This window comes from Petaurus breviceps, unplaced genomic scaffold (assembly GCF_028583685.1).
Source record: "Petaurus breviceps papuanus isolate PSGF00001 unplaced genomic scaffold, PetGlider_PUasm1.0 90625, whole genome shotgun sequence".
Classification (NCBI taxonomy): Eukaryota; Metazoa; Chordata; class Mammalia; order Diprotodontia; family Petauridae; genus Petaurus; species Petaurus breviceps.
This window is the reverse complement of record NW_027187289.1, coordinates 685,691-693,481: the sequence shown is the minus strand read 5'-3', so window position 1 is coordinate 693,481 and position 7,791 is coordinate 685,691. Positions and strand designations below refer to the sequence as shown.

Here is a 7,791-nt window from a genome sequence, read left to right as displayed (position 1 = left end):
GTAATTCAAAGACAGATTATGAAGGACTTTAAGTGCCAGGCTAATGAATGTGAACTTTAATCAGAGGGCAATAGGGAGTCACTGAAACTTTTAGAGCAATAAAACAATGTGATAGGAGGTATAGAAGATGATTTAGGAAGTTTAATCTAGCGGTGACATACAAAATGGATAGGAAGAATGGAGATTGACAGATTAGGTTAGGATGCTAGTAAATCAATTCAATCCAAGAAGGATTTATTTATTCATTTATTTTTAATTCAACAAATATTTATTAAAGGCTTACTATATGCAAGGCACTGTGTTAGGTGCTGAAGATACAAAGCAAACAAAATAAAACATATTTTGGAGTGTGGATGAGTGGGTAGTTGATCAGATTGCACAACATATTTGGGTATCTGATTATTCATATCTTCAACATGAGAGAAAAGTAAAATTAGAGAAGTTTGGAAAATTTTATTGACAAGAAAGTTATGAGTCGATGGGACTGATGACAACATATATTTCCAAAGGGAATGTAAGTTCAGACATATGGGCTTGTATGGAAGTGAAAGTATAAACCTGAACACAAATGACTTACAAGTGTTTATAAAACCTTTACTCCCATGCAGTCTTATAGAACTGAATTGTGAAGTTCTGGATTGAGCTGAGAAGTTTAATGATGGAAACATAATGGAATCTATTCTACAGTAACCAAATTGAATTTATTCTTCTTGGTTTGGGATTTTGTGCTTGGGCTAGTCTCTTTGGTCACTCCAAGAGGGGTTCAGTAAACTGTTTTGTCCTGTGTTCTCTGTCGTCTGGGTGTCACTACCCCTGACTGCCTTGATGGTATGACTGGTATTAGGTCTCACCCCTGCATCAACCTCTGGCTTCTTTAACCCCAGTTTACAAAATATTTGTGTTATTTAAATTGATATGAGTATACTAGAGCCTTAGGATCACAGGATCTAGGATCTGAAACAGACCACAGAAGTCATCTAGTTTTTTGGTTTTTGTTTTTGCCTTTTGGAGGGCAATTGGGGTTAAGTAACTTGCCCAAGGTTACACAGCTAGTTTTTTTTGTGTGGGTGTTAAGTGTCTGAGGCCGGAACCGAACTCGGGTCCTCCTGACTCCGGGGCTGGCACTTTTACTCACTGTGCCACCTAGCCGCCCCAGAAGTCATCTAGTTTTACCCCTTATTTCACAAAGGAGGAAACTGAAATGATTTACCAAAGGTCACATAGGCAGTATGTAGTAGAGCTAGGATTAAGATTCTGTTTTTCTGGAGTAAAATCCAGTATTCTTTCTATTACACTAATAAACCCTTCAGGACCATTTTAGTCTCTGTGGTTTTTAGATGTGATTAAAATTGGACCAGTGTAGCATATATTTTTTTTTCATTTCATGGATAGTATTATTTAGTAGCTGTACTAATATGTATATAATTATACTCAAAATATTGTTATTTTGTGAGCTAGGAAGCTGAGGCACAAAAATAACAATTGACTTGACCAAATATATGGGGCAACAATGAACAGAAAGTTCCTGGTTTCTAAGCTTCAGTGCTTTACTTTATCTAATAAGTTAAGTTCATTCATAAGGGCAAAGATACTAGGCACCATTAATTATTAGTCTTTTTGTTTGTTTTTTTCTTTTTGGAGGGGGAAGGGCAGGGCAATTGGGGTTAAGTGGATTTTCTTTCATTTTTTCAAATGATGTTTCCTGCACAATTTTATCCAGTATCATTTCATCCAGATTCTTTCCCATGAACTTCATCACTTTCTGAATTTCACTCTTTGGATTCTCTTTTATATCCTCATAAAAAAGAAAGAGAATTTGGTGTTTATCTTTTGCCTTCCACTTTCCTTTAACATGATCATATTAGGGGCCATAACTCACTTTCCCGTTCATGAAGTTTTCAAAATATTCTTCCCAAGTTCCTTGTTCAGGGAGTGTTTGGCTCATCCTTTGGAAATGGTCATAGGTGCTATGCAGTCTTTGACATTCCAAGCTACATAAATGATCTTACAGGTGCTGTTCTGGAAGGATGGAAGCAATAGTTGGGTGGGAAGGTATGTCTTCAGTATCCAAGGAGAGGCCATTGCATTGGCTTGGTCCACACCAGAAGGTTGAGGTGAATGTGCCCACTCAATGAAAAATACTAGAGATGAATGACTGATCATGAACACTTTTCTACATCTCCATTCTGTTCAGTCATGTCCATAATTTCCTGAATCCATGTTGTTCCTGACTTAGGAAAGGTACAGATGAGAAGATCATCATCCTTGACCTAGAATTTCTTGGTCCCCATTATTCACTGTTATACTTGGCAGGAAGATCCCCTCCACTTCCCGTAATTGTGCATGTTTCTTTCTCTCTGTGAGCAGTGATCTTTTTACCTCGTGGGCTGTACTCTCTTTCAAGGGATGTTTATCATAGGCTCAAGGAGATACTGAAACTTTTAATTCTATGGGAAAATAGAACTTAGGTTGCTGTGTAGTAGTTAAAATATAATGAAAACAGAGGACTTTCCAAGGAGAATAACAAATAAGCCAGCGTGACTAGAAATTAGAGTACATGGAGGGAGGAATGTGTGACTTGGGAAGATAATGATTGATGATGATGATGATGCTAATGATAATGGCCCATATTTATATAGGACCTATTGTGTGTCAGGCTTTTACAAATATTATCTCATTTGACCCTCACAACAACCAGGTTCAATCCTTGAGAAGCCTAACCCTTAAAAGCATTTTTTTTTTCTTGAACTCTGCATCATCACTCCGTCCCTACTCTGCAGTTATGGAGAAAATGTCTTAAATAAACCATATGATTCAAATCTTCCCTAAAATGAATGAAAAAGCACTAGAAAAGGTAGTCAATATATGAATTAGAATGTAGAGAACAACTATTTTCTCCACCACACACACACACACACACACACACATACATACACAATGCTTAAAACACAAAAGACTAATAATCACGCACTGACAACTACTTAAATGATGAAGCAGTAACTCATTACTTGTATTATGCTCTCCCTGATTATATTTATTTTGTATTTACTTACTTTATACATATTATTTCCTTGGACAGAAAAGAAGCTTTCATGAGGGCAGGGTCATTTTAGGTTATCCAACAGATATTTCATTTTTGTGTTGGATCCATACTGACTAGGCAGCACACACATCCAGATCTTCTGGCCAGTCAGACTTGATCTTTTAGTCCTTTCAACTAAGGAATTCTCCTAGTGGTAGAGCCCTTCTCATCTGAGAAATTGTTGTGGAAATAGCCTCTGTTTGAGCAACTAGACCCTTATCTTCCACTTTTAGGAAGTTACCAACAGTGTAATTTCTCTGGATCAATTTTTGGTGCCTGGACTCAGGAAAAGAAGCAGAAAATAGAAAGTAATCTATAGGACTTGGCAGCTGATTAGATACTTGACAGCTTGGCAATATCTTCCTATTGGTGGTCACTTTCTAGATATTCTCTCTCCCATTGGCTTCGGTGACATTGTATTCTCATCCTTCTTGTCAGTTAGTACCTCTATGCAGATGACTACAGGTCCTTAGAGGTCTAGTGGTGGCACTTCAGAACGAACATATTTACCTCTTTCTATCAAAACACGCTCACTTAACTTGTCTTTTTTTATTGTTGCTACTGACACTACAATACTTGAATTATTCAATATCAGACCCTCAGAGTCATCTTACTGTCCCCTCTCCTTTACTTTCCACATCCAATTAGTTACCTAAGTCCTATTGTTCCTTACCTTTATTATGATACTTCTTGGATTCATTTGCTATTTTCCACTTTCATTGCAACTGTCCTAATTCAGGCATGACTCACTAATAACGTCTTATCTAGTATCTCTAGTTCATTTCAAATCACACCGCTGCCTGAATTAATTCTCACAATGTAGCATAAAATCTGAGATCTAGAGATGTAAAGGGTCTTAGAGGTCATTCAGAGTAACCCTGTCATTTATACATGAAAAAACTGAGGTCCCATTGACTTGCCCAGGTGGTACTTTAATCAAAACATTTTTTTCTATCTAAAACTTTCAATAGTTTTCCATTAAATAAAGGACAAACTTTTTTTCTTGGCATTCAAACCCCCCTCATCTTTCCAGTCTTATCACATACTACTTCCAACCATCCAATTGTAAACTATATATATGTGTGTGTGTGTATGCATATATATGTATACATATATGTATGTACATGTGTATATATATGTATATATAGGTATGTGTGTGTATATGTGTGTGTTACCTTTTAAAAAGGTGTTAGAAAGTATTACATTCAATTTAGCTAGCTCTGGCCTTAAGCTAGTGAACTACAAATCCAAACCTTGACAGGATGTTATGTCATACAATCAGAACAAAGCAAGACATTTTAGGTTGACTTTTTGGGCAAAGCAAGCTAACTAGCCAGCTCTTTACCTGCCAAGACTCTACATCATTTAGTTAGATCTTTGCATTTCTTCCTATATTTGTTTAGTTATTTTCAGTTGTGGTCCTGTTTGGGTGTTTCTTAGCAAAGATACTAGAGTGGTTTTGCCATTTTCTTCAGCTCATTTTATAGATGAGGAAACTGAGGCAAACAGGGTTAGATGACTAGGGTCACACAGCTGGTAAGTGAGGTCAGATTTGAATTTGGGTCTTTCCAACTCTAAGCCTGGTACTGTATCCACTGTGCCACCTACATGTCCCTTCTTCCTATACAACAGTGGCTAAATCTGTTCTTACCCTTTCTTCTTTTCACTCTAAAACAAGTAGTGGGTAGGAGGGGATGCAGGAAAGAACGACATTCACTTCTGACAGGCTTTATTTACCTACTTAAGTTCTGGGGCCTGAAAAATGATAGAACTCCATTCTTTGCTTAGCCAGTCATGAAGTAGCAGCCAAATTCTTCTTGTCAGCTGATTGTTCCTGTTGCCTTTTGACAGAGTTCCTAAATGCCAAATATACATAGATTTTAGCAAAACTTTTGCTAAAGCATCTCATTCTATTTTTGTAAAGAAAATGGAGAGATATGCCATGGGCAATAAAACAATTATGTAGATTCAGAACTGGTTTAATGGCCATACTTATAAGAGTCATCATTTATAGTTCAATGTCATCATGGCAGGAGATTTTAAATGGAGTGCCCCAGGGATCTGTATTTGGCCCTCTGCTGTTTAACATTTTTATTATTGACTTGAATAAAGGCATAAATGGTATGCACATCAAATTTGCAGATGCATAAAGCTGAGCAGGATATCTCTGATCTAGAGGATAGTCAGCATTCAAAAAGATTTAGACAATCTTAGGATACTGGGGTGAATCTAATAAGATGATGTTTAGTTGGGATAAATGTGAATTCTTACATTTGGGTACAAAAAATAGCTTCACAAGCCAAGTTGGAAGAGGGGCATGGACAACAACAGTTCATCTTAAAAATATCTAGGGCAGGGATTCTTATTTAGTGCTTCAGAAACTCCTTAGAGGTTCACAATGATGATCCAAGGGGTTTCTGCTAAAAATTCTTTAATTGTGCCTTAAACAATAAAATAATTGCCCAAATATGCTACAAATATTCTCTTTGACAGGAAGCATATACACATTTGAAGCATTTGAAGCATTACAGGTTTGTTTCTTCAACTATATGAAAACATCATAATCACTTGCATAGTGATTTTGATCATATATAATTATTACATCAAACTCAGATTCAATTCTGACTCAGTCTGTTCTTGAAGTTTCTCAACTTGTCATCAAATTGTTTCCAAATCATAACTGGGGTATAATATTTGAGCACAATGATTCCCAATGGATAGCCAGATGCAGGTGCAAACCCTCATTTGCATTCTGTTCACTGCACAAGAGTAGCTCCCTATTTCCCCTCTGTTACTGTGTAAGCATACCTCATCATCTGTGTAATCACATAATCAAGATGTTATAAACATCTGAGTTCTTGCAGAGCAAATGTCAAGTGGCATGAAAACTATGATCTCTGGGCATGCACATTACAAACCATCTTTCAACTATCATACATCATCACAAATGTTGTGTAGATGCAACCTTATATTGCCTCTCACTGTAGTGCTAACATTGTTTTCTGATTTAAGCTCATCTTTCAAATGTGTTACTATTCTTCTATCTAGTAGATATTCAAATGAACTGTTTGGCAACACTGGTCAGTTCAGTAATGTTTCTGTGAGAGTGTAGCTAATATGTCAGCAGAAGAGAAGAAAGTCACATTCAAAAAGAGTCTTTCCTTACAAAGATTCATATATATACATAAAGAACCAATATATGCAATTGAAATCTAAATACATTTATCACTTAATATATAGCTTGACATTTGGCATTAGAAAAGTAAATATTTTGTATATAACTTGCTATTCATTTTCATTGATTAGGTGACTGAAAATAAAAAATGAATTTCCCTCTCACAGCATGACAGCTTGTAAAATTTTTCTACCATTTTATACATATTTGTTTGAGCAAGTATTTTCACTTTATTCTTGTTTTAAATCAAAATACAGAAATAAACTTGACACATATTCAGTCTAATATTGAGTCAAATACTGAAAATGTTTGTTCATATAAAAAGTCTAACATGAAAAATGTATATATGAAATTATGTTAAGCATCTTCCAAGGTACAACTTATTTAATTAAAATTATGTTTATGTTTTACAACATTCCTAAAATAAAGGAATTTAATATGAAGTCTTGCAGATAATAGTAAGCATATGAGACCTTACCAGATTGTTTCTTTTAATTCTTATAGAATGTCCCACATTAGTAGTCATAATTACATTATAATTAGTTTTATAATTTTATACTTGTAATTTTGATAGTTATAGGTAGGATATAATTTTATAATTATATAATTGAAAATTTAATTTGTAGATTTTGTATGTGATATTTTTCAGTATAGCTGTTGAAAATGCCCAATAAATACATCCTAAAAAATATTATAAGTAGCATATTCAATTATCCAGTGAGGTTATAAGAGTTTTTGAGTTGTAATTTGTGTAACATTTCAAAAATATAATCAAAATAACTTTGTGATCAGTTGAATTGTTCATTCTAGTTTTCTTTTTAAAATAAAATTTTATTAAAATCTTTTGCTTTTTTTTACATCATCATAGTTTTCCCTAGCATTCTTTCCTCTTCCTCTTCCAGGGTTCCATCCCATGTGACAAATAATCTTTTTAAAAAGAAAAAAAGAAAAGAAAAAGGGAAAAATTGGCATAACTGATCAATACACTGAAAAAAGGATGAAAACATGTGCAATGTGCAACACCTGTGGACATCCCACCTCCATGAAAGGTTAGGATGGGAGTGTCTTCTCATATCTCTTCTTTCAAGTGATTGATTTTAATAATTTTGCTACATCCACTTTTGATTAGTTTTTTTATGTGGTTCTTTAGTTTAAATAGTTGTAGTCATGTATATTGTTTTATTAGCTCTGTTTATTATTAGGTTAGTTCATGTAGATCTTACCATGCATCTCATAATTTCTTATACTACAGTAATAATCAATTATGTTCAAATACCATAATTTGTTTAGTTAGTCCCCATTTCAATAGGCATCACTTTGTTTTCAATTCTTTGATATCCCCAAAAGTGATGCTATGAATATTTTGGTGTATATGAGGACTTTCTTCTTATCAATGGCTTTCTTATATGGACACTTTAATAACTCTATTTGCCTACTTCCAAATTGCTTTCAAAAATGGCTGTACAAATTCAAAGTTTTACCAACAACGCATCATTATTATATCAATTATCATACCACAAATCCTCTAACATTA

General features: G+C 34.6%; 1 pseudogene; it reads right to left on the bottom strand.

The window, feature by feature from the left end:
- Positions 1–1,591: 1,591 nt before the first annotated feature.
- LOC138143049 (sulfotransferase 1C2 pseudogene) lies at positions 1,592–6,783 on the bottom strand (annotated as a pseudogene).
- Positions 6,784–7,791: the final 1,008 nt, after the last annotated feature.